Below are 27930 nucleotides of genomic sequence, written 5' to 3'. Positions count from 1 at the left end.
TATAAACAGAAGCAAAGACAAGAACCACATGATTATCTCAATAGATGCAGAAAAGGCTTTTGACAAAATTCAACAGCCCTTCATGCTAAAAACGCTCAATAAATTCGGTATTGATGGAACGTACCTCAAAATAATGAGAGCTATTTATGACAAACCCACAGCCAATATCATACTGAATAGGCAAAAACTGGAAAAATTCCCTTTGAAAACTGGCACAAGACAGGGATGCCCTCTCTCACCACTCCTATTCAACATAGTGTTGGAAGTTCTGGCTAGGGCAATCAGGCAAGAGAAAGAAATCAAGGGTATTCAGTTAGGAAAAGAAGAAGTCAAATTGTCCCTCTTTGCAGATGACATGATTGTGTATTTAGAAAACCCCATTGTCTCAGCCCAAAATCTCCTTAAGCTGATAAGCAACTTCAGCAAAGTCTCAGGATACAAAATTAATGTGCAAAAATCACAAGCATTCTTATACACCAGTAACAGACAAACAGAGAGCCAAATCACGAATGAACTTCCATTCACAATCGCTTCAAAGAGAATAAAATATCTAAAATAATCATATTTTAGATTTATTGGATTAAATAAAATGTGTTATTAAAATTAATTTCACCTCTGTTTTTACTTTTTTAATGTGGTTCCTAGAAAATTTTAAATTACATATGTGGCTCATAGCATATTTCTATTAGACAGCTCTAAATAATTAAAATACGGCATACTGAGAAAAGTTCTTGGGTATGTACATTAGTTCACCAGGGCTGCCACAGTAAAGTGCCACAGATTGACATAAATAATAGAAATGTATTTCTCACAGTCCTGGGGGCTGGAGTCTGAGGTGACAGTGTTGGCAGGGTTGGTTTCTTCTGAAGCTTCTCTCCTTGGCTTGCAGATGGCCACCTCCTCCCTGTGCCTTCACGTGGTCTTCAGCGCCTGTCTGCGTCCAAATTTCCCCTTCCTATAAGGACATCAGTCATACTGGAAAAGGCCCATAGGAAAGGCCTCATTTAATCTTAATTACCTCTTTAAAAATCCTATCTCCAAAAACGATTACGTTCTGAGGTACTAGAGAGTGAAGATTGCGAGAACAGGAATTTGGGGGAATGCAAACCAGTCCATAACAGCATGACATTGTCCTGGGTTTGGAACTTGTGTTCAGTATTTACTAGCTATATGAACCTCAGCAAGAAATGTTCCCTTCTCTTTACCCAAAATTTCTTACCACTAAAACAGAGATAATGTATTATATTTCATGATATGTATGTGGGTATATGTATATAATATTTTTTCTTGAGCATTTCCTCAAGTTATTAGGTATCTCACTATAATAAAAATATAAAGTTTGACGGCTGCATTTTTCCACTTCTGTCACTATACCAACATGTATTTAACCAATCCGCTCTTAGAGCATATCAAATTGTTTCTAACTTTCTACTCTTACAAACAGTGTAATAAGTCACAAGTCAGTTGAATCGTGCCAGCAAAGTCATGCTTCCTCCAAAGGTTTAGTGTAGGATCCTGCCTGCCTAGGCTCTTCCAGCTTCTGGTGGCTCCTGACATTCCTTGGCTGGTGGCAGCATCACTCCAATGTCTGCCTCTGTCTTCACATGGCCTTCTTCCTTGGATCTCTCTGTATCTTCTCCTTTTCTGTCTCTTAGAAGGACACTTGTCATTAGATTTAGGGCCCACCCTAATCCAGGATGGTCTCACCTCAACTGTATTAGTCTATTCTCATGCTGCTGATGAAGACATACCTGAGACTGGGTGATTTATAAAGAAAAAGAGATTTAATGGGCTCACAGTTCCATGTGGTTGAGGAGGCCTCACAATCATGGCAGAAGACAAAAGGCATGTCTTACCTAACGGCAAGTAAGAGAGAGAATGAGCTTGTGCAGGGGAACTCCTCTTTATAAAACCATCAGATCTCACAAGACTTATTCACTATCACGAGAACAGCACTGGAAAGACACGTCCGCATGATTCAGTTGCCTCCCACTGGGTCCCTCCCATGACACGTGGGAATTGTGGGAGCTACAATTCAAAATGAGATTTGGATGGGGACAGTCAAACCATAACAGTGCTATAATGAATAAGCTTGAATGTCTCTTTATTTATATCATTCACATCTCTGATATTTCCTTAGCAATAAATTCTGAGAAGCAGAATTAATTGGTCAAGGGATATGTATCTTTTAAGATTTTGTTTACATCTGTTGAGAAATTCAGGAGGTAAACTCCCAACATTAGGAATAAAATTTCATTTTTCCCCACACCATGGCAAGAACTAGGGCTTATCATTTTTTAAATATGTTTGTCAATTTGATGGATGAAATGGTATCTTTTTACTTTTTATTTTTTTCACCATTTCAACAATTATTTAAATTATTTCCAAAAAGAAAAGTATTTTAAAACAAGGAGCACCTTCTGCCCTGCTGACTGGTTATTTGAAATGTTCACAGAGCCCTCTGGAGTTTTGGCTCTTCATTCAAACCTGCAATTCCATAGAGTTTCTCTATCACATCTCAACTGACTTGTGTCATGTTCTCCATATATGTAGTTTTTTAAGATTGCCAACCTCTATTAGTTGCCTACAGCTTCCGCAACAATTTACCCCAAAGTTGGTGGCTTAAAACAACAGAAGTTCATTCTCTCACAATTCTGGAGGCCAGCAGTCCAAATTCAAGGTGCCAGCAAAGTCATGCTTCCTCCAAAAGTTCTAGTATAGGATCCTGCCTTGGCTCTTCTAGCTTCTGATGGCTCCTAACATTCCTTGGCTGGTGGCAGCATCATCCCAATGTCTGCTTCTGTCTTTACATGGCCTTCTTCCTTGGGTCTCTTTGCATCTTCTCCTTTTCTGTCCCTTAGAAGGACACTTATCATTGGATTTATGGCCCACCCTAATCCAGGATGATCTCACCTCAAGCTCCTTACCTTAATTACACTTTCAAAAATCTCATTTCCAAATAAGGTCACATTCACAGGTTCCAGGGGCTAGGATTGGACATATCCCTTAAGGAACAGTTTTCAGTTCATTGTGACTCCAAAGCCAGGCTCCTTTGAAGTTCCCCATGGAGTCAGTTCACTTCCGTTCCATTAGCTGAATGGTGAGTGTTACTGCCCCCACTATCTGGTTTCTCTTGACACATGAGAAACCAAATAGTAATGGCTACAACTAAATAAAGGAATTGTTGATCTTGTTTCTATGTCATGTGAAGAGTTTCACTTTTTTTTCATTTACAATGAACATTTGTTGCTATGCATAAGACAGTCTACTGACTTAAGGTGAGCAGGGGGGCAGAGAGGAGCAGGTGTCACATGTTGAACACACAATGCCCCCATCAAAAACCTCCATTAAAAACCTCAGATTCTATGAGGGAAAGAATGACAAAAATAAAACTATTTCAATATAAACTGAGCATTGATGAGAAATATAAGCCAAATTTCCTAGGGTATCTAAGAAAGGAGTGCACTATTCTGCCTGAGAAAAGCCAGGAGGGAGGAGACATTGGACCTGGACAAGGAGAGATGATCACTGATCCATCCAGTGGCTCAGGAGGGAAGGGCATTCCAGGCAGAGGGAACAGTGTGTTCTAGGCATAGACTCAGGGGTATGCATGGGAAGTTTATTGAGGAGGAGGGATGCCCAACATATCCAGAGTGGAAAGCAGCAGTAGGGCCATATGCAGAGTATCCCAATTAGAAAGTCTTATTGAAAGAAAATAAGATAAATTTGTGAATAACACAAAATGAGGTACAGTTCTGAGTCCCCCACCAAAATGCCGATCTCTCCCTCATTAAAGGCCAGACATAAAAGGGTACTGCATGATTCCATTTAAGTGATGTTTCTAGAGCAATCACAATCTATAGTGATTTTTTTTTAAAAAAAAAGCAAGTTAGCGCTTGTCTGGGGCAAAGTGTGCAGGGAGGCTATGTGTAAAGGGATAGGAAGGAGTGGTCTGGGTGACAGAAATGTTATATGCTTTGATTGCAGAGATAGTTACCCAGGTGTATACATTTGTCAAAACTCACAAACAGTCCCCTTAGGTGTGTGGATTTCATTGTATATTTATACCTCAATAAAGACGATTTTTAAAATAAATAACTAAAAATGTAGGAGCAAAAGGGAATATTCATTTAGAATGAGAAAAGAAATTACAACTAGTTATAAATTTTACCAATAAAAGGCTGAAAAATACCAGAACCATCTCAGCCATTCAGGAAAATAGCCATATTGTGCATTAATTAACTGCCAACATCCTTCGATAACATTATTTTTCCTATTTGTTTTGGCTCCATTCTCCTTGTCTCTTCCCATGTCAATAATATCATAACAAGTTGTATAATATTAATGGTTGATTAGTTTGTCTTTTATTACTGATAATTTAGAAAACATCTGTCCACTTCCTAACTCTTTGTTTATATCCTCTACAGTTTTTAAGGATTGTCATAAAGTTTGGCAAAGCCTCCATGAAATGTTTTTCATAATTGAGCTCTGGAACTTGTAAGGATTGCCCACAGACTAGCTTCCAGTTCTGTACATTTCAAACTTGGTTTCTCCGCCATACTTTGGGCACCACAGAACACGTTCACGTCGTGAAACAGCCTCTGGCCCCAAACCTTCACTTGGCAACATCACTCGTCACATGTGAGTTGGCACAGTAGGTGGTACCAGTGTCCTTGGAAGCAGATTTCTACACTGAGATGATTAGCAATTACTTACCTGTATAAGGAAGCGACTGCAAATCACACAGCTATAAGCCCAAACTAAGTGTATCCCCAACTCAATTTCTTCTTAGCCAGATTCTCAAAGTCCTTGGGACCACTCTGACAGTACAGAAGAGATGGAGAAATTGTACAAATATCAGAGAAGAGAGAGTGGCCTTAACCTATGTCAGTTTAAATATCTTATTTTCGCAAATTTGGCAGAACCACATGGCCATGGGAATACATTGCTAGGACTGCTAGCAAGGACTGTAAAGATGAAAAACCTCAGGGGCTGCTCAGTGAGGCTGCTTCAGGGCAATGGGTGCCATGGGTAATTTTGGGAAAGTTGTCAGGACCAGATTTGGAGAGCTTTCAGTCAGGTGCTGAAATACAGCCTTTAACCTCCAGGCAGAGGGGCTTTCCCTTTAACCGAGAGAACAGAATCACTGTGTGTTGGTGGGGGAACTCTGGCAGCCATGGAAAGGGTTGTTTCAGGGTTTATTGTTTGTTTTAGTTTCTTCTTGTAACTCACAGCATTTCTTATGCAACCCCCCTCAAAAAAAATACCTTTTCTATTTAAGCGTCTTTAAATTAAGAAAACTATATTAAATACATTAAAGATAATTTTGAAAAAAGCCCAGAACTCCCCGCTACCACAGCCAACCAATTCCACCAAGCTAAACTTGTTTAAATCACTTCATTATCTAAGTGAACAAAGTGGTTCAGAACATAGACTGCAAAGTAAAATTCTTCAGTTCAAAATTTGGCACCACTGCTTCCTAACTCTGTGACCCTAGGCAAATTCAATAAGCTCTGCAACCTCAGTTTCCTCATCTGTAAAATAGAAAAAACAATGGAAGCTAAGTGTAGAGTCACTGTGTGGATGAAATGAGCTGATTCACTGGAAGCACAGGGCACCATTTCTGACTCAATCAATGTTAGCAGTGATGAAGATTTTTGTCTACTCCTTCCCCAAGCAGATATGTTTTACTGAGTCCCCACCTCTGCAAGCTCTTTTTCATGATTCTTTATCATTATGCCAACCATTAAAATATTCAGAGCCAAGCGAAACATTTCAACTAAAAATAGCTAGTTGAATGCGTTGTGTGGCCCGTTTCCTGAGAGCACTTGAGGGGAGTCGTATGGTGTCGGAGAAATTAGTCACTGAGAAGGGACACAGAAAGAGGGAAGCCAAGACAAACTGTGTCAGTCAGAACTCTTTGGGTTTTAAGAGACAAAAGCCCAACTCAAACATACTTAAGAATAAAGAGGCAAGATTGGCAGAGAGTGGAGGCTCACGTCTGCAATCCCAGCACTTTGGGAGGCCAAGGTATGCGGATCCCTTAAGGTCAGGAGATCGATACCAGCCTGCCCAACATAGCTAAACCCTGTCTCTATTAAAACTACAAAAATTAGCCAGGCATGATGGAAGGCGCCTGTAGTCCCAGCCACTCGGGAGGCTGAGGCAGGAGAATTGCTTGAACCCCAGAGGTGGAGGTTGCAGTGAGCTGAGATCACGCCACTGCATTCCAGCCTGGGTGACAGAATGAGACTCTGTCTCAAAAAAAAAAAAATTTTTTTAAGACAATATTGGCCCCTATGACAGAAGGGAAATGGGGGAATGGTGCTGCTTGCTCATCTAGATCTAGGAGCTCAAATAATATTGTCAGGCATCTCCACTTTCTCTCAGCTTTGTGTCCCTCTGTACATTTCCTCATTTTTTCCTCTAGCTATTGTGATGCAGAGGGCAGTGGGCATGTCACCAGAAAACCCCAGGCCGACATCATTTTTGTTTAGCAAACCCAGAGGAAGAGGGAGTATCCATATAGCCCAACCAAGGAAGAGCTCGTCAGCTTGCCTCATGTGGCCACAGATGGTAGGATACTGTCCTTGGCAACCTCACCAGAACCCCAAGAAGGGAAGGGTGAGGTGATACTCCCAAGAGAAAGGGTGAAGGGATGCAAAACAGACAGAGAGATGCCACTTGGCAAGGGTTCTCAAGGCCAAGGTCAGCCATTGCATCTTCAACCACAATTTCCATTTCAAGACTCATTTTCCACCCAAAGGGTGTGGGCTTCTTGGAGGCCTCAAATGGTGGGAGTCTGTCACCCACATGGACTCTGCAGCAAGCCGCCACCTGCTTCTTCACAAGAGGCAAACTCGCTCAGAGGCCTGGGCCGCGGCTGTGGGCGCACAGTCAGGCACTGGGCGTTCTTGGGCCCGGGCAATTGCTGAGTCAAAGGGCCGCGGGCCAAGGCACGGGCTGCCCGGTCCTGCTCCCCTTAGATGGGCGGTACTGAATGTTCTCCAGGCGATGCAGGGCTGCTGTGCCACTTTAATTGGAGATGGTGATGGTGAAACCTTCAGGGGAAATTCAGGTGCCAAATGCCTCTCCTAGAGGCGCATTAAAAGTGTCTGGTAGTTGACCAACCCAAATAGCAGGCATCTCTGGGGAATTTCCCAGCAGAGTCCCCACCCTATCACCTCCCCCCACCTCCCAGCACAGGAGAAAGAATCCTGCCATCCAGACACACCTGGCTCTGCCTCCACCCCTTCCAACCTGCAGACTCTTAAGCAATTTTCTTCACCTCTTTAGGCCTCAATTTCCTGATTCATAAAATAGGAATTATACTATTTTATCTGGAATAATAAGATAATGGCCATAGATATATTTCAATTGTTTATTTTTACTTAAGTCAGTTTTGGCAAATTATATTCTAAGAAGTGTTCCCTTCTAAAGATGTCCAATATTTTGGTGGCCAGGCACAGTGGCTCACGCCTGTAATCCCAACACTTTAGGAGGCCGAAGTGGGCAGATCACCTGAGGTCAGGAGTTCAAGACCAGCCTGACAAATACTGCAAAACTCTGTCTCTACTAAAAATACAAAAATTAGCCGGGCGTGCTGGTGCACACCTGTAATCCCAGCTACTCAGGAGACTGAGGCAGGAGAATTGCTTGAACCCGGGAGGCAGAGGTTGCAGTGAGCAAAGATCACGCCACTGCACTCCAGCCTGGATGACAGACAGAGGCTCCGTCTCAAAAAAAAAAAAAAATGTCCAATGTTTTGGTATAAAATTATTCACCTATTGTTTTGTTACTTGTAATGTCTGTCTGCTGTATATGTAGAGAGACTCTCCTTTTCATTTCTAGCTTTTTTGTAGAGTCAATTTGGGTTTGTTGAACCTCCCTAATAGGCCTTATGTTTGTATTATTAACTTTTGCTCTTATTTTGTTATTTCCTTCCTATGTTCTAAACCTTTCTGGGGTTCAGTCTATTATTCTGTTCCTATCTTCTTAAGTTTATTATCAGCATTCAAAGTTGTAAGTATCAGTCAAAGTACTGCTTGAGGTGTATTTTGCAAGTTTTGTTACGTAGAATTTCCTTTACTATTCAGTCACAAATTTTGTCTGTATTACATACTTTATAATGTCTAATTTGAACCATGAGTTATTTAGAAGTGGGTTTTTAAATTTCAAAAACATACATTTTTAAGCTATTTTACTCACCATCATATTCCTATTGTTTACATAGCAGAATGCTTGACACACAGTAAATGATCAAAAATTATTGTAAACCAAAAAGGGAGAGAGGAAGGGGGGAAAAAGAGGGAAGGGTGAAGGAAGAGAGATTGCTAAAATGACCTTGACTGCTTTAACCAAAAGTTTAAGAGGAACAGTTCTGCTGCCAGGACAAACGTTAGGATGGTCAGAGGTAAGCAGAGGAGAGTAGCACATGGCCCCAGTCCCAATCCTGAAAGTCTCAGAGGAAGTTCAGGAATATCTAAATTTTATACCCAAATGTCCTTCCCTCTGTGGCTCTCCCTGTTGCCACACTTGCCAGCCAGGTGTCCAGCCCCAGATGAAGAAGACAGGTGGCAGAATCTCCCCCACAGTCCCCTGGGTGCTCAATCTGAGGCAGCAGGACAGAGAATAAAGGAGTAACCTGGATGATTGGAGCTGAGCCTGGGAAGATGCCAGCAGGTCAGGTATATGGGCAAGTTCCCCGTTGGCTGGAAAGGGCACTGCCTTCCTTCTGCATCTCTTTTAAACTGCTGGCTCCTACCTTAAGGAGCCTCAACAGCCATGCATCCAAGCACACTCTCTGCAACTTCCATTCTGTGACAGTGGTAGCCGGTAATCAATCGGGTTGGTCACACACGTGGTGCCCTACAAGTTTTGTCACCCTATGTCACATTGTGTCCCACATGGTCTTTTTTAGTGCTCCCAAGAACCCTTAGCTCTGAACTCGTCAACAGCCTGTCTGGTCTCAGATCCATTTGACACCCTTCCGCTGACCTGCTGTGGGACCTATGCTCCCCAGGGTCCTTTGTCCACGACTTCAGGGTACTTTTCACCAATGCGAAGCGTGTGAGCAAGACTAGAAGGGAGAAGCCAGGATATGTTTCTCCCTTCCCCTCTGCTCCTAGTGGCATCTCTGGCAGTAATTACTGCCAAGGTGCCCCACCCACGGGGCAAAAACCAACATGGTCTTAGCTTCTGCCAATGGCCAGACTCCTAGAATCTGATAACAATACCTCCTCCCATTGTTCCTGCAGCCCTAAGGGGGCAGGCGCAGCTTCCGGCTCTTACTAAAATCTGAATTGCCTCTCAGTGTCTTCAGTCATTTGTGTGACTAACTCTCTGTATTACATTTTCTTTGTTTGAAAAACCTTGAGCAATTCCCATTTCTTGGCTGGCAATGGATGAATACAAACCCTTTTTATAGGTGAACCCTAAAGTGAGGTTCAGAGAATTTAAGAAAGAAGATGTAGAAATATGAGTAATTAAGAAAAAAGAAAGAAAAAAAAATACCAGTAATGAAAACACCAGCACAGAGCCTGAGCTCAGGTCTAACTCTGATACTTTCTAGCTGTGAGATCTTCTGAGCCTCGGCTTTCCCACGTGCAGATATGGATGATGACGGCACCTACTGCATAGGACTGTTGTGAAGATGAATGCAGCCACTACTTCTGACATTTAAGCAAAAAGCCTGACGTATGGCCACACAGCTGAACACTGGCTGAACTGGGATCCAAACTTCCTATTCGGTGCTTATTCCCCTGTGCCAAGCAGCCTGAATCAAGCTGCTCATGATTTGGGTTCTCATGAAGGGACTTCCTCTCTTAACCTTGTGGACTGGATCCTTTCCTCAGAGATTTTCCCCCTAAGAACTCCCTTCCCTCCTCTTCCCACCGTCTCTGCCACATGAAATGATCTCTTCTCTTCCCCCACTGAATAATTGCAAGTGGCTCTCAAACTGGTTTGTCCTCCCAAGTTCCCATAAGGAACCAGATCCCCAGGCATAGCTGCAGAGTATAACTCAGCCTCAGCCTCCCTGAAAGCCAGCACCTAGTAGGGCTGTCAGAGACCCCAACACACAGCCCAAGGCCCCTGTGCCCAAGAGCCCCCTGAACCTGCTCAGAGGTGTAATTAAGTGAGCTTTGAAAGCAGCCCTGCCAGTGTGGGCTCCCAAACCCCAAGGAACCAGGTCTCTAATATCCCTGTGAAAGTCATCCTAGCCATTCACCAAGGAGGAAGAGACTGCAGCCTATGAGTGTAGAGCCTGGACTCCTACCCTGGCTTTATCTGGGGCACTTTGGGCCCAAAGACTCTGAGGTTGGTGTCTATTGAGTCACATCTCTACTTCCCTCCTTTGGGAGAAATACATCCTTGCTTATCAATGCTAAAGCCTCTACCGCTTACTATCAGTCTCGAGGATGAACCTCTGGGATCCAACAGAGACTCAGACGCAAGAAAGGAGGGCTGAGCTGGTGCAATATTCACCCATCTAAAGCCAGGGCATCATGGAGTACATCCTGGAGTGGCTACCTTCTCAATACATCCCCATTTGGGGGCTCCTAGATGGTTTGCTCTCATGGGCATGCCCTGGCCCCCAAAAGTAAGATTCTCAGTGAATGCATGTGGTCCCTGACGTGGTCATCCATTCATTCAACAAAACTGCCATGGTTCCAGCATCATGTGCTCTACAGACAGAAGAAACCCTGCCCCATCCCTGTCGGGGGCTACACATACAAAGAAACAAAGCAGCCTTGGATCCACCCTTTTATGAGCTGAGTGATTTTCATTATTTCTTGCATTTTAAAATTATTCTAAACATTACATCCTCTTAGGATGCACATGATGCCAGAACCATGGCAGTTTTGAGGAACGAATCAATAATAAGGGAATGTTATTAGAAAGCTAGTAATGTCTCTTAACTTTCAGAGGTACCCTTAAGTTAATAATCAGGTATAGTCTTATATATTTTGTCCTATATTTATAAAACATAGATACGGCTTGCAGTTTGGAGAAGTAGGTTGTTTTATTTTGGCTTTGGTTTAATTTTTTGTTTTGTTTTACAAAAATGAGATTATGCTATATAAATTTCTTAGCAAGTTGCTTATCTCAGTCATCAGACCACAGCTATCACTTCAGATCAATCCACTTATATTTGATTCATTTCACAGCTATATCCTATGTCATATCACACCGTATTCAGTCATTCCCCTATAAGGAAGTGGGAAATACATGTTCACAGCGTCAAGCCATTGCTGTTTTGTTGCAGGATCTGGTATTACCCTAATCCAATGGTTCTCAAAGTGTGATTCCCAGACAAGCAGCATCAGCTTCATCTAAGAAATTGTTAGAAATGCAAATTTTGGGGCCTGTCCCAGAACTACCAAATCTTAAACTCTGGGGTGGGTCACAGAAATCTGTGTTCTGGAGTTCTACAGGTGATTCTTGAACACATGTTCAAGTTTGAGAACCACTGCCCTAACCTGTACCATGTCATTCATGTTCCACGAGGACTATGTCTATTTGTTTGCCCTCCACAAGCAATTGCAGCAATTACAGCTGGGTGCCAGCTTCTTTGCAGAAAACTTTTTCTCAACCTGGAAAAATACGAGAAGTTTCTAGATAAGGAAAGTTAGATGAGGTGTTCAAGCTAGCTACCCAGTTGCTAATTAACTCATTAATTCACTCTTTCAGGATGTATTGAACTCATAGTCACAGGCATAATGCAAATATATGCCCCTGTGTAACGTATCTGGGGAAAGGTGACAAGCAGATTTTTCTCAAATGATCTGGATGCCCGATGTGATTCTTCCTTAGGTGCAAAGAGGTTGCAATTGGTGAGTTCTGTTTGCAAAAGACCAACCACCTGGAAATGCAGACGTGGAAGCCATGAGAGTGCCAAAAAAATGTGGAAGATGGAGGCAGAGAGAACCAGGCTTGAATCCTGGCCCCACCTCTCACCCACACTCCCTGAACCTCAAGTTTTGCATCTATAAAACTGTGGTGATAATAAAACCTACCTATAGGGCTGTTGATCCAAACTGTATTTTGTAACTCCTCCAGGAAAGTTTTCCAGTCAACTTAACGCTTCTCTATGACTCTTCAGAGAATGAAAAAATGAGGAAGGAATTAATGAATTATTTCATGAGAATGCCATTTTCCTCTGCTTCCTCCATGTTAAGAATTATATAGAGCATGTGCCACTGCTGTCTTCTTCATGAAACCCCCTGAGAGGCAAGGGTAGGGTGGAGGGTGAGGATGGCCATGGGGGTAAGCATGAAACCTCCTGAGCAGTCCTGAGCCTGGCTGTCGACTCAGGAGCTATGAATGGAATGGTAACTAAGAGAAGCAGGGGGTTTCAAGCTTGAGCATGTGTTAGATTCCCCTGGAAGTTTTTTAAACCACAGATGACTGAGCCCCACCCCAGAGTTTTCAGATTAAGTAGATCTAGGGTGGTGTCTGAGATTTTTCATCTCTAACCCGTTCCCAGACAATGCTGATGCTGGTGGTCCAGGGACCACACTTTGAGAACCACTGGGTTAGGTCAATGACCCATGCTGACGAAGGTTCTGCCATAATCAACACATGGTTTCCAAGATTACATTGATGGTTGACATCCCACTGGCGGGAGAGCAAACAAACGAAGAAGCTCCATGTTCTTCTTAAGCTCCCTGGCCAGAAAGTGATGCACATTACTTCCACTCACATGTCATAGGCCCCACCTTTGCAAGAGGACCTGGGAAATTTAGTCCTTGGATGGGCTTCTTCTTAGTAAGCCACTTTCTTCCCAGGCATGCAAAGGGGTCACAGATCACTTAGTGTTGAACCACTGCCACTGCCACACGTGACAAGTCCTCTCCTCATCTCCAAATCTCGGGCCTTGCCACTGAGAAGTATATTAGCCCAGCCACAACCCCAAGCCAGATTCCTAGAGCTAAAAATATACTGTGAACAGAACATGCTCTGGAAGTCGTGGGAGAAGGGGGAGCAGAATCTATGGAGACATGGATACGTGGGCCTCGTCCTCCTTAGACTGCTTCTCAATGACACAAGTCCATGAATGTCTCCACTCCTGCTGAGGGCACAGTGTGGACAGTGGACATGCACTTGCGGTCGGATGGAAGAGCCATCACTCACCAGTTGTGTAACTTTGGGCCTCTCTGCCCCAGTGGGTATTGCTGGTTGACGTGGGGCGGCACCCAGACTGTGGCTCCTCCACTTCCTGCCAGGCCTCCTCCTCCAGCCTCCTCAACTCCTGGGCCATGAGTGTGTGCAGCAATGTGACAATAGCCATCATTTCTCCAGCAGGTTACTCACATCTTCAAAGTTGGGAACTTCGAGGAGATGAGAGACCTATGCGGATTCAATGCATCCTTGTATCATCCAGCTCACATTCTGCTTTGCCTTTGCCCTCCAGTTCCTGTCAATCCTTCCTTCCCCACCTGCTTGTTCTGTTGACTGCAGGCCCAGACACAGAAGCAACAGCCTCCTGTAGACAGTTGAACCAGCTTCCACAACTGCACAGAACCAAACCCTTGTAAGAAAGCCCTCATTTTATGCCATTCTTAGTGGTTTTGCTTGTCTGGCTGAATCATGACTGATACGGGTGCTTTTCTTCCAACATTCTCATTTAATTTTCTGAACAACCCCACAAGAACATTCTTGTTAGTCTTATTTTAGAGATGAGCAAAGTGAGAATCAGAGAGGCTAAGTCACCTGTCTCAGATTCCATAGCTAGTGAGTGGTGTTGGGGCTGGCACTTGAACCCAGGCCTCTCAAACACCAGTACTTTGACCACTATGGTATTTTGTGGGCTCCTTGAGAAGAAAACTGGGCCCCATGAGATGGTCAACGCAACATCCAGGATCCTACTCCTCTGTGCCCCCAACAAAGGCTCATCCACTGCGACACAGGAAGAGCCTTCCTTGACCAGGGCCTGCTGTCTGCAGAGTGGCCAGGCCGCTATTTTCTCTCCCCTGTTTCCCCTCCACCTCTGGCCAGAGGTTCCTGGTGGGTTGATTCCACAGTTTTTATTACAAATCAATAGGAAAAGGAGAAATGCTTTCTGAGAAGATTCTAAGCCTAATTAAAAACCCAGAAGAAGGCTGGACATGATGGCTGATGCCTGTAATCCCAGCACTTTGGGAGGCCAAGGCAGGCAGATCACCTGATGTCAGGAGTTCAAGATCAGCATGGCCAAGATGGTGAAATCCTGCCTCTACTAAAAACACAAAAATTAGCCAGGCGTGGTGGCAAATGTGTATAATCCCAGCTTCTAGGGAGGCTGAAGCAGGAGAATTGCTTGAACCCAGGAGGTTGCAATAAGCCGAGATTGCACCACTGTACTCCAGCCTGGGCGATAGAGCGAGACTCCATCTCAAAACAAACAAACAAACAAAAACAAAAACAAAACAAAACAAACCCAGGAGAGAACATCCCTCAAAACTACTCTGCTCTTGTGTAAAGACACATATTGATAAGAGAGATGGTGCAGAAGAAAGGGACAGGCTTCCATTGTGAGGTGTGGAGACCTGCCCATGAGAGAGGCAAAGAAAGGCAGAAAAGAAAACAGATGAAAATGGAGAAAATGACAGAGAAAAGGGAGAGGGGGAACCACCAAAAACAGCAAGCAGGAAGTAACCTATAGATAGAGGAGGGAGAGAAAGGGAACAAGGCATAAAATGAGAAATAATCAGAGACAAAGAAAAATAGAAACAGAAAATAAATGGGAGAAATGGGTATAGAAGAAGAGAAAAAGATGAATGAAAGAGGTGAGAATAGAAGAGAGAGTGAGAGTGAGAGAAAGAGAAAGGGAAAGAGAGACAGAGAGAGAGAGAGAGAGAGAAGTGACTGTCAGGTTCCTACCTAATTAACTTTCTCCCCTGTTCCCAAAAACTTGTGTGGGAGACCAGAGTGGAACCCAAGACAGCTGGTGGGGAAGGGAGGCCCCCTGGCCACTGCCCCCGTTGTGCCGGACAGTGACCACACTTGACACAGCAGCAGGAGATAGACATCTGCCTCTGAGTCAGCTCCTTTCTTCACAGCCCCACCTGCCCCACCTTTTGGGCTAATGTTGCAGAGTTAATTACAGAAAGCCTGCCAGACTGGGGATTTATGAGCCTCAGGAGAGCCTGGCTCTAGAGGGGGAGGGAAGACGTGAGGGAGAGGATGGTCAGAGCCACCTACTGAGCTGGGCACTGAAGGTTTCTACTACCTGGAATGGCCCCCAAGCACCCACAGGCAAAAGGTGTCTGAGACCCAGGGAAATAAGGGGAGGTCTGTCCAGGCTAAGGCCTAGGCCACAAAGCCAATTCTTTCAATATTGATTTAGACTGCCTTCCTACTCTTCTACCTATCCCTATAACTTTCCCCAGAGGGTTTTGCCAGTCTACCTTTTTTTTTCCTGCCCCTTTGTCACCTCCTCTCCCCATCTGTCAATCCTTTCTCCTATCTGACATCTCCTCCATGTATCTACCATCCTCCATTTACCTACCTCCACCCATCCATCTAAACTTTCACCACCAGAAGCTCCAAAATCCCACTCCTCATCCTTCCACCAACTCCCTACCCACCTGCCAAACGCTCTTCCATCGATTCATGCTCCCTTATAGGCCAACTTTTCCACCCTTCCTCCAACTCCTTCAACCTCCACAGAACCTTCAGTCACCACCATTTCCACTATCCTCATGCCAATCCTCCAATCCATGATTCAGCTCCTGTATTTCCCAACTCCTCTCCATCTGACCTTCTCTCTCTCCATGCACCATTCTCCATTTATCTTCCAAACTCCTTCATCCATCCACCAAACCCTCCACCCATCTTCCAACTTGTCCATACATTTGTCAACCCCTCCCCCTTCCTCCAACTCCTCACCTAGCAGCCCCTCTATCTTTTTCCAAATCCTCCATCCACCCACCAAAATTTCCAACCCCTCTCTACATTTACTTCCACCCTCATAAATTCCTACATTCACATGCTAACCCATCCATTCAGTAAGCCATGCTTCCTTGCATTTATACATACAATTCCATGTCTGATCCACCAATACCTAACTCCATCTACCATCTCATTCATCTTTCCATTCAGCAACCCTTCCATTAATATGTCAACCTCTTCCCACACTGTCAACTCCTCCCACATTCCATCCTTCAATCCCCCAACACTCCAACGATCCTTAATGCACTCACTGACTTCACAAAGGCCCCAACCTAGCCCTCAGGGAAGTTCTGTAAAAAGAAAATAGATTTGTAGAACTGCAGAGCTGGGATATAATCTTGGTTTGGAACACACTGGCAGCGTGGCTCAGTTCAGTGCTCCCTGACCTAGTCACAGCTTTGGGAGGGTCCTCAAGGCCACTGAGGAAGCTGGACAGAGTAGAAAGGAAAGTAGGGGAAAGGTTCTCTCACCTCTGTTAAGGACGCTGGTAAAGTTAATTACAGCCAGCTCCTCACCCCTCTCCACCCGCCCCAGCTAACTGGACAGTACAGAGGGAGCCTCACCCCGCTGATTTCTGCCCTGACCTGTTCTGCCTGCCCTAATGGACACAACCAGGCCACAGTCCCCTCCTCTGCCTAAACTCTGGGGTTTTGAGCCAACTCCAAAGACCCTGACTAGCCAAAGCCATGTTGAACCAAGGCCTGAGCAGATTTACCAGGCTGGGATTGCAGGTGGCCCCCAGCACTGCAGTGACCTACTCAGCCTATATGGTCCCATCTGTTAAATACCAGAAACCCTCTTGACTACTTATGAGCCAGTTTAGACCCAGGCCAGGTAGATTCCAGGTAACACAGAGAGGTAGAAACTGCATCAAACCTAGATATAGGTTATGGAATCAGCAAGACCTGGCTTTGCATTCTTCTTGTACTTCCTGGCTGTTTCACTTAACCCCTCTGAGCCGCAGTGTTCTTGTTTGTAAAATTAAGGTCAGAAAGCTCCTACCTACGGCATGGGATTATGATTTTAAAATATACACACACTGGGACAAAGCTTGAAACACAGTAGTTCCCCATCAAGAGATGCTTTCACCTCCCTTGGACAGGCTCTGGTGGCTAAGTCCTGGTCTTCTCTCTACATCAGGGAAAACAGGACAAATTGCCATTCCTAGACCAGGTTGCCTGGGCTACAAAACTAAGCCTTCTCCCCCAAAAGCCCCCTGTATAGGAATTTCCACAAAAATGAAAACAAAAACCTTTGTTTTTTAGGGAATTGTAAATGCCTGGAAAATTTTGCAATGGGGTGAAACTTGGCCAGAGACAGAAGCAATTTTTCTTTTTGCAAATCTCAGCCCTTCCTTTTGGCCCAGGTTGGCCCCTTGCCAAAAATGTGAGAGATGACAGGTGAATGTGTGAGTTTCTGTGACTTGGGTTTCCGAAATGGCATTCAACAAGTGATCTGTCTAATTGCTTTTGATATCTAGAAAAGCTAATTAAGGTAATAATACTTGGCACTTGTATAATAATAATAAAAATAATGACCCTTTATATGTAAGGAGTGTCTTTCATCCAAGGATTACAAAGCCTTTACAAACATTAATTAATCCTCACAACTCACCTGTGAGGTGGGTGTAATTAGACCCATTTTATGGCTGGATGAATTGAGGCATGGATGGGGTGAGGGATGTGGTGAAGATCACACGCTGCATCTGCTGCCAAGACTGGGATGGCCTTGAAGATTTTAGAAGCCGTACTCAGAATTCTCACAACTGGTAGAATCCCTCTAAGCTGTCCCAGGGAGCACCCCCATGAGTCAAAGCTCTCTCTTGACCAGCCAGAGAGAAAAGTAGAACACTAGGACCACATCTGGCTGGGTGACCTTCAGCTAGTTCCTTCCCCTCTCTGAGCCTTTACTTCCTTCCCCATTAGCTAAGAGGACTGGGTTCCCTGACACCTCACCTCCCCAGTGTTCAGCCCCACAAGCTTGTCATCCTGTTTCTGGCATCACTGTCAGGTTTTCAGGACCTTGAAGGCACCAACAAAGACCCAGATTCAGCCAGTATCCCTGGGCAGTTAGGTTGCCAGATTTAGCAAATAAAAATACAAGACACCGAGTTAGAACTTTTGAATTTCAGAAAAACAATGAAGAATTTTTCAGTGTAAGCATGTCCCATGCAATATTTGGAACATGCTTATACTGAAACATGGTTTGTTATTTACCTGAAATTCAACTTTAACTGGGTGTCCTGTGTTTTGTCCAACAACTGCTTGTTAGCCACTCTGTGCCAGGCACAGGCTGAATTTCTCACATCTCTGACCTCAGGTAATCCTTCCCCTACTCTGGGAGGCAGCCATTATCATTCCCATTTTGCCACGAAAACTAGTCTAGAGAAGAAAAGTGGCCTGCCCAGAGTCCTGAATTCCTCGTCTGCCTGGGTGTCCCTGGAGTCTCCACTGACACTCCCAGTGACTGATTCCCCAGTGCCCAGAGAACAAATTCCACACTCCCTGAGGGCAGCCCTTCCAGGCCCTGCAAATCTGCCCCTAAAGTCCTCTCTAGCTTCTTGTCGGCCCAAGGGTCCCATCAGGCATATGCAGATTCAGTGTAATTAGAGGTGCCCAGCACCCACACTTCCTTCCATCAGGCCTCCAGGCCTTTGCCTCTGCCAATCCCACCACCTGGAATGCTGTTCCTCCACCTTCTCCTGCAAAATGCCTACAGGTCTGCAGGATACTGCTCAGCGTCACCTCCTCAGAGATGCCTTCCCTGGCCAAATACTCGTTCTGCTGTGTTAACCTCTGCGCTACCACATTCCCCAGCATGCTTGCATGCATGTGTGTGTGTGTGTGTGTGTGTGTGTGTACACTCTGTGTGTGTGTGTGCGTGCGTGTGTTTGTGTGTGTGTGTGTGTTTTCTCTGTGCTCCACCCTTCCATGACCAGTACACCTAGGGCTGTTTCTTGGCCCCATGCCTTGGCACACACTATTTCCTCTTCCTGGAATCATCCTCCAAATTAAGTCATGTATTCATTCATTCAACTGATATTTATTAAGCATTTGCTGTGTGTTGAGCTTATCCTTCCTGCCCTTATGAAATCAACAGTCTAGTGCAGGGGTCCACAAACTTTTTTCTGTAAAGAGACAGTTAGTAAATAGTTAGGTTTTGCAGGCCATAGGGTCTGTGTCACAACTACTCCACTCTGCCATTGTAGCATGGGAGCAACCATAGACAGTATTAGCTGGGTATGGCTGTGTTCCCATAAAACTTTATTTACAAAAAAAAGGCACTAGGCCACATTTGGCCTATTGGTTGTAGTTCACCAACTCCTGATCTGTTCGAAATGGACATTGAGCAAATATCACACAAACGCCAGATTTAACAACTCTCTTCAATCCTGTGAAAGCAAAGATTCTACTCAAATTCTCCCCACTCTGTGAGACCTTATAGCAGTGGCCTCTTCCTCTGTGCTTTCAGTGCTCCTGAGTTTAGGGGGCTCATCTGTGGTCATTCAAGGCAGGGACAACCTTTCCAACCAGATGCCTTAAGACCCACTGCTGTTGCTGCACCTACTCCTGCCTGAGGTACCCATGCTGGGACCAGATGGAGCTGGGCTGGGGTGGATCTTGTTTAGGACCCTTCCTTAGCAGAAGGGAAGTTCTGCTCACCCCTTATCCTTAAAGATGATCCTCCTGCCACTTCTTCCAATCACTTGTCTCTGATTATAACCCAGGGTGAGCTGGACTGGGCATCTTATTTAATAGAGAGTGACTGTGCTCGTATATTTGAGTGAGAAGCATCACATTTTCCTTCTTGGCAAGAAGGAAACATAAAACCCTCTCCAGAGACCCCAGGGCTAAACGAAGGGACAGATGTTTCCAGCATCATGGTTTTGTATCCCCTCCTTCAGTGGCTCCATCTTGCTGGGCTCCAAAACTGTTTGTCAGGATGTGCACCCCCCCAACAGACACATACATACATTAAAATCAGGCCCCCTATGCATTCATACACATGTGTTCAGCACACAGGTTTACACATACCTCAGGCAGATGTATGTTTACATATATAAGCACATATGGACACACACAAATTCCTGCTTCACACATATACCAAGAGTATTCACAACAAGGCAGACAAATTTGGGCACAAAAACAGATTCATCTAGAGACACACAAACCCTGAATTTTTGCCCCACAGCTACTATACATGTGTGTATGCACACACACACTATGCACATGTATGTGCACATGCCCACACTATGCACATGTGAGCACACACACACCTACACACATACTATGCATGTATATATAGTGAAATCCAATCCCACCACGTCTTGCCTGAGGAACAGGCCATGAAAATCACATCTTTGCATTTCTGGCCTACCAGTTCCATCTGGGTTCCTGCTGCCAGTCTCAGCTCCAGGGAGGGACACAGGAAGTTCCCATTTCCCTGGCTGCCAAATCCCAGCCACCTCTGACCCTTAGAAAGACAGAAACTCCTCCAGCTTCCTGTGAGCCGGTCCTGCTGTGTGCCCAACACTCCTAGCCGACGTGTGGCCTGAGGAGATAACACGAGGCTTGATGTCCAGCCCCGTCTGTGGCTCCTGCAGTCAAGGCAGCTTCCTTGGCCTCCCCTGCAGGTCAGGGCCTGGCATGCTGGGGGCCTCCAGGGAAGGGCCTTGGACTGCACCCAAGGTCAAATGCCCCCTTTATCTGAAGGACGCTGACCACTTTCCTGCCCTGCTTCCCTCTGCTTCCAACACTTCTAGCAGCCTTGGGGAGCTCACTGTCCCCAGGAGCCAACGCCTACTGCTCTTTTAACTCTTACTGAGCCATCTGCATCCAGGCTCTGCTGCCTTCCTGGTGGGGAGCCAGTGGCACAGATGGAAGTGATAGTGGCAGGAATTAAGAAACTGGTGAACCCCAGCTCCCAGGCTCTTGGTTGAACTGGTCTGCAGAGTCGGGACCCCTTGTGGGTGTCCTCATGTTGAACAATTCACATTTGTTCAAAACACTTGTGCTAAGGCTCTCCCCTGGTGCTGGGGATTCAGTGGTGACTAGACAAGAGTCACTGACCTTGCTGTGGGCATAAAAACCTGGGTGCCAAGGGAACCCATCAGCATGGGCTTCTGTAGTCAGGAAAGCTTCTCAGAGAAAGCAGCATCTGATTTGGGTCTAGCAGGCCAAAGAGAAATGTGCATAGAGGAACAAGCTATATGTAACCAACAGCAAGTGGAAAGGGCCAACGAGGCTGGGGCTAGTGCATAGTAGGAGCTCTGCAAGCGTTTGTCGACTGAATGAATGAAGAGGAACTTCTGGAGGCTTTTCAGCAGGGAAGTAATATAGATTATTATTTATAAGTGATGCCATCTACTTCTCACTGAAGGCTTTCTTTGCCCAGGATGGATGGGTCTTCTCCCAGAGGTTTAATTGCTCCCTGGATTCCCCAACCCCAGTCCCCACCACACACTTACATATAGACACAAACACACCCACAAACAAGCGCTGGCTGCAGATGCCCACGTGCACACGCACACTCACACACACGTGAGCCAACCACACATGTGCAACCACATGCGGCCCATGTCCACATGTCTAAGAATGACAATCATAGCAAACACTTTTATTCAACTTTCCCACAAGCTAGGTGGCAGTTCTCTGCATTTATTAACTCAGTTAATTCAGTCCTCTAAGGTAGGAGCGATTGGGATTCCCATTTCCACAGATAAGAAAACCAAGCCATGGAGATGGGTCAGTTGTCCAAAGTCATACAGTTAGGAAGTGGCAGGGCTGGGATTCAACCTGAGCCACCTGATCCCAGAGACCATGCTCATAATCGCCACAGCAACGTGGTCCCAGCCTCCTTCTCAGCCTCCCTCTCACTCCCCGCCCTCCACACTTCACCACCCATCTTGTAGTCCAGCCACGCTGAAACTTGTGCGGTCCCCCAAACACACAATTCGCTGCCATGCTCATCTCTCTGGCATATTCCCTCCCATCTCTTTCCGAGGTCCACATCTCCTTATGAGATCCGTTTCATTATTTGTTTACCAAACATTTGTTAAGCACAGATTATGGACTGAGGCTTTGTGCCCAGCATTTTACATGCATTCTCTCATTCAACCCTCACTGCAACCTTATGAAGGTTCTGTTGTTATTAGCCTCACACAGATGAGTAAACTGAGGCACAAAGTGGTTAAGTTACTCCCCCAAGGTCACAAAGAGGGAGAACTTGGAATGGACTCAAACCGTCTTGACTCATGAGCCTCAACTCTTCATCTCATCTTAGTCTGCGTCCTGCTCAGCTTTGGCCTCTGTGACTGAGAACAAACTCCCAGAGGGAGGAAGAGGAGAAGATGGAAGGAAGGAGGAGGAGGAGGAAGAGGAGCAGCATTAAAACAAAACTCAAGGCTAGCGGAGATTTCGAATCCTAAGTGTGGGTGGGGTGGACAGGAGGATTGCAGAGCGACCTTGCAAACTTTTTACCCACATTTTATTGTGAATATTCTGAAAGCATGGAAAAGTGGAGAGCACTGTGCCATGGGCGCCCCTAAACCCACTACCTTGATTTGGCAATGAGCCTCTCACGATTCCTTGCTTTATCTCCCGTCTACGCATCTCGCCAGCCATCGGTCCACTTACAATGCAGATACTTTGCAGACTTTTTCAAACCTGAAGAAATGGTCAAGGCTAAGCTCCCTTGGGAAAATCACTGTGGGTGACGCAGGTGGAGATTTTTACTGGGGCCCAAGAGCCTGTGCACAGTTTACATGTACACACACAGTTAGATGCACGTGTGTGTGTGCGCGCACACACACAAGGGAGCAAGGACACAAAGGGTGAAGAAAGTCTCAGGATTTGGAAGAGAGCCAGGACTACCTCAGTTGATTAGTCGGCCAGTTCCTTTCCACCTGCCAGGCCCCATTAGCCCCATCGAGGCCACTAGGGGCCCCAGGGGCTCAGGGCCAGGCTAGGGGGTGGGGTATTTCCCTAACTGGCCTGCTTGTCCTTCACCCAGCAGAGGAAACAGCCGCTGGCTTCAGCCTCCAAATGACAGGAAACGCCACGGAGGGCTACTCGGCAGTAATTACTACTTTGAGAAAGGAGGGGAAAAAAACTGAGGGGGAAGAGTTCCAACTCAAATAATCCACTCCTCGGGGGGGATGGGAGGGTGTTCCAAGGAAAAGACATTTTGAAAAGCCTTCAATCAATCTGACAAGCAATTATCTGCTTAGCGGCTGGTACAAATCCTCCGCTGAGGACTTGTGCCCCCTCCCAGGAAGATCAGAACCCCAGACTGACATTCAGCCCCGCAAAGCCCCCATCCCATCCTCCAAGTAGCCGGAAGGTGAAACATTGAGATCGTAATCCCGCCTGGGAAACTTCAGCTCTAGGAGCAGCCAGGGAGTGGTTACCTGATTCTTTCCTCCACACTCCCATATCTACACACACACACACATGCACGCACACTCCGCCCTGCACGACCACATGCCCTGTCCCACATGTTGTAGGATGAGCTTGTTTCAAATAGTCTCTCCTTCCCCCAGCAACCATAAGCATTCTCTCTCATTTCATTAATTCATTCAACAAACATTTTTCTTGAAGCTTCATTAGGATACTGGTGATAAGGATGAGAGACCTCCCGGGTCTTCTGAATACAGCTGGGGAAGAAAGTCTTTGTCACCTCCTTTGTGATTCCTACCCCAGTTTGGGGAAGCAGCACAGAGAATTGGAGAGAGCCTGGCTGGGAATGTGAGAGCTGAATTCAGACCTAAGTGTGACCAGGCAGGCTCCGGTCCCCTCTAGGGCTCCAGAGGCTATGTTGAAGGGGTCTCTACTTTACTTCATCCACCTGCCCTAGGCCAGGCCTCCTCCTCTTACCACCTCTCCCAGGCCCTGGGCCTGCCTCACCCTCAGCGAATCCCAGAACTGTCTCTAGTCCAGCCTACGTGGGACAGAGAGAGAGCAGGCAGGTTTGGCCCACCAGGGAGGGTCTTGCCCCTGCCCTGCACTTCGTAAAGAGCTGAGAATGAGCCCCCAGCAGCGCAGAGTGGGGCCCTGACAGGCTGATGTCCTTGCTCACCGCCCTACACACTTCCTCACACAGTGCTTGTGTGTATATGCACATGTGTGTATCTCACACACAGCCCCTCACTGGCACATTCCGACATCACACGCCTGCAGGCTGTACACACGTGGGCTTAATGCCACAAGTGAGAGTCCTGTATCCCCGGTCTCACTCATGGGCACACAGCATGTCACACCTGCACATTCACCACCGTGGATATCCGTGCTCCTCCCCATGCCGGCACAGACTCATACATACACATGCACCAACAGCCAGATATCAGCCGTGGGTACAACCCTCACAATCACAGACACTCACATGAATTTCTCACCCCTTCACACACCCAGAGTGTCATGAAGGAGACAGCACACAGGAAGGGAGCAGGCGGGGAACGGAGCAGGCAGGGAATGGAGCAGGCGGCAGAGGGAAGCCCTCCCAGGCAGAGTCCTCATCAGCACCAAAGAAGGAAGCCCTCATCCAAGACACAAGTGAGGAGAGAATGCAGAAAGGACTCCCAGGCCAGAGGCTGCAGCAAGAGGGAGCTGACGGGGACAGGGCAAGGAAGGTCAGAACCCTGGCCAGGAAGGAGCCTGGGCTCACGGTTAGGAGAGCAGAGATCTCAGGGAACAGCAGAGGGGCAGGCCTCGTGGAACGATGATGCCTGCCCACCAACACTGTACTGTCCTGAAAGAAACACACACATGCAGGCTCTCTGTCAACCTGCGAGGTACGAGGGCTGTCACTAGTCAGAACATGCTTCAGGGTGAGGAGACAGGCACTCAGATAGGTGACTTGCCCAGGGTCACACAGCTCTGAGCAGAAAAGTCATAATCTAAACCCAAGTCCTGCTAACTCTGATATCCATGCTGTTAAGCACTTTGAGATATCAACAGCTTAGAAGAGAAATTCCGTGTAAAATGCTTGACAGGGAGCAAATGCACAATAAATGTCAGTTCTGCTCATTTCTATCATTGCCTATCTTGGAATCCACGGTCTCATCAACAAAGCTGAGTGCTCTGATGGGGAAACCAGATAAGATACATGTGAAAACCGGCGCCCTGTGTTTTGCACTGGGACCTTGGGTGCACATCAAAAAGTAAGCTCCATGTCCAGCCAGGTAGGCCCCACACTCTGTTCTTAGAGCAGAAGGACTAATTCCAGCTCTACCTTCCATGGCTGGAGTCTGCTGACCAGCCATTCAGGCTCTGCCCAGAGCTAGGTAGAGAGGCAAAGACTGACCCTGGCAGGCCCTGTCTGACATTACAGCCCTGGGATATGGGATCCTGCTTCCCTCAAGAGTCTGCAACCTGGAAAGACATGGAACCCACTTCACCCAGACACACGGGCCATTGCAGCTCCCACTAAATTCACGACAGCTGTCACAACGCTCAGGGACACACATGGAACACATTATCTCCCAAGGCCATCAGCAGGGAGAGGACAGGAATGCGTGTGTAGACAGAGCAAAATGATCCTGCTCTCCTGGCACAGGAGGGAGGCAGCTGTTTGTTCTCCCAGGACATTTCATTTTGCCCTCAGAGATTGGCAAGACATATCTGATGCATTGGAAAGCAGGCACATGGCTCACCATGTCCCCAGGAAGACACACCCTCATGTTTTATGACCAGAACAACTCAGGTACAAGATCAGCCCCAAGTTAGTCCCAGTTCCCATCCCCTGACTGCACTGCATGAAAGCAGAAACTCCCTCCACTTGCAACAGAGCTGAAGCAGACACCAACTATCCATTCATCCATTCATCTATCCTTCCATTTCATCAGCATTTATGGATGCCTACCTATGCCCAGCCTCGTACCTGGCACTGGAAGTGAACGGACAAATAAGACACTGTTTCTAAGAACTCAAGGGCCAGAGGTGGAGACAGTGGAGGTGATATCGTCACGAGGGGCAGCGCAGCAGAGTGGAAACTTTGGCAACACACAGAACCGGGGTCAGATTCCAGATCTGTCCCTTCCTAGAAATTCAGCCCCAGCAAGTGACTTATCTTCAGCAAGTCTCAGTCCCCTCTTAGCGGAATGAGGATGATGATGGTACCTACCTCCTTGGTTGTTGGGGAGATGACATGGGACAATGCTTGTAAAGTGCTGAGCCCCGAGCCTGCTGCATTGAGACTCTCATTGAGGGCCAGCTGGTATCATTGATCCCTTCTGTAAAATGGGTATAACAATATCCAGCCTCTCCACCTTTATAATGAGGTTTACCAAATAAGATCACGTGTGGTAAGTGTGCTCTATAAATGGTGGAGGGCTTATGTTATCACTCATTCATTAGCTTACCATTCCTTGACAGCCTGCAAAGGGCCAAGGCTACAGCTAGGAATGAGGTTATCTTACAGCAGCAAGAAGTAAGGGAAACACAGATGTGGCTGCAGAGTCCGGCGTCTGGGAATGAAGATCAATTACGATCCTGATGCAATAAGAACAGCCATAAAAGCTTCCACAGAGGAGGGCAAAGGAGGTGGTCATTAGCTAACTGGTGAGATCAAGGAAAGCTTCCTGGAAGAAAAGGGAGTTAGCATTGGTGCTGCAAGGATGAATGAGCATTGAGGCTTCACCTTTTAAGTCTGAGCAAGCTTCCACTCTAATAAGAGAATCAGCATGTCTTCAGTGACACAAGAGGGGTGGACACAGGCAGATTTTACTCGCTACCCATCCAGTGTACAGACAAGTGTTGGAGTTCTGAGGACAGAAATCTGAGAAGCCTGGAGCCAGCTGGACTCAGGCTCAGCCTTGGAACCAGGAGGAGCAAATGGGGCAGGACGTGTTACCGAGTTCTCAGTTGTCCCTCATTCCACAGTGACATCTTCCACAAGTCTCAGTGGCAGCCCCAAGATCGGAACCTGCATCTGGCTGTTCATGACACTCTGCCAGACCCAACAGAGGTGCTCAGTTCTGGGCTGGGTTATGAGCCTCTGTTTGAAATGGCTAACCTCACCACCACATGCCCCTACCTCAAATACTCTCAGTTTCTATCTTTTCATGAACACCCTGCAAACTTTCTCTGTGAAGTTCTTCCAAATCAGTCCTTTTCTGCTGGCTGTAGAAACCAGACTGCGCACTCACCCCAAATAGCACCCCCTCCTCAGCCCCATAAGCACCTTTTTTACCCCCTCACATCACTTACCACTGTCACTAGGACCTAATGTAAGTCACAGGGGAGGCCGTTGGCTGACAGCCACTCCAGGAAGTCACATTAGCAACTTCATTCATCAGGGTCAGGATTGAGCTTCCATTGTCTGCTGTGACAGTTTGTTTATTTCGACTTTGGCGGCAGCCCCAATTTATTACAATTATCACTGTCTGGCATGGAAGAGAATATACTTGCCTTTCACAAGCACACGAGAATGGCATTCTTGCATTTTGTAGCAAAAGACTCACCTGACTCAATACCTCCCCAAATATCAAATAACGTTAAAGAGAGAATATGAATCTAGTGATACATATACTATATATATACCTCTTTGAATCCACAAATCAATCATTTTATTTTATTTTAGAAGAATAAGGAATAACTGTCTATCTAGCAGCAAACAAAATAATAAACAATAATACCTAATGCCGGTGAGGTTTCCTTGAAGTGGCTAAACGGACAAACTTTGCTGGAGGCAATGTAAATCAGAACATCCTTTATGGAAAGTAAATTGGAAAATATGTATCACAAACCACAAAAATGTTCTTACCCTGAGACCCACCGATTCTGCTTCTGGGAATTTATCCTAAGGAAATTAGACAAATAAAGAGAAGCGCTCTGTGGAAAAAGAGAAGAGTTCATTGAAGCATTATTTCAAATAGGGGGAAATTGAAAGTAAAATTCAACAATACTCAGCATCAATTTGATGAAATAATAGGGAGTCATTAACATGATAATCTGTACTATTGGTGGAGTAAGCAAAGGCACGTGTATACTGTATTCACCT

General features: G+C 46.0%; 1 long non-coding RNA gene across 9 annotated transcripts in view; it reads right to left on the bottom strand.

The window, feature by feature from the left end:
• Positions 1 to 27930, bottom strand: part of LOC105496355 (uncharacterized) — a 382416-nt gene that overhangs the window by 1041 nt on the left and 353445 nt on the right. For 6 of the 9 annotated variants that reach the window (XR_011613349.1, XR_011613345.1, XR_011613344.1 and 3 more), the window contains one exon: positions 1 to 27761. This is a non-coding gene — a long non-coding RNA (uncharacterized lncRNA). The remainder of the gene's footprint in view (positions 27762 to 27930) is intronic. The other 3 variants (XR_011613347.1, XR_011613348.1, XR_011613352.1) reach the window with 3 other exon arrangements.

This window comes from Macaca nemestrina, chromosome 15, assembly GCF_043159975.1.
Source record: "Macaca nemestrina isolate mMacNem1 chromosome 15, mMacNem.hap1, whole genome shotgun sequence".
Classification (NCBI taxonomy): Eukaryota; Metazoa; Chordata; class Mammalia; order Primates; family Cercopithecidae; genus Macaca; species Macaca nemestrina.
This window is presented reverse-complemented; position numbering and strand designations above follow the sequence as displayed.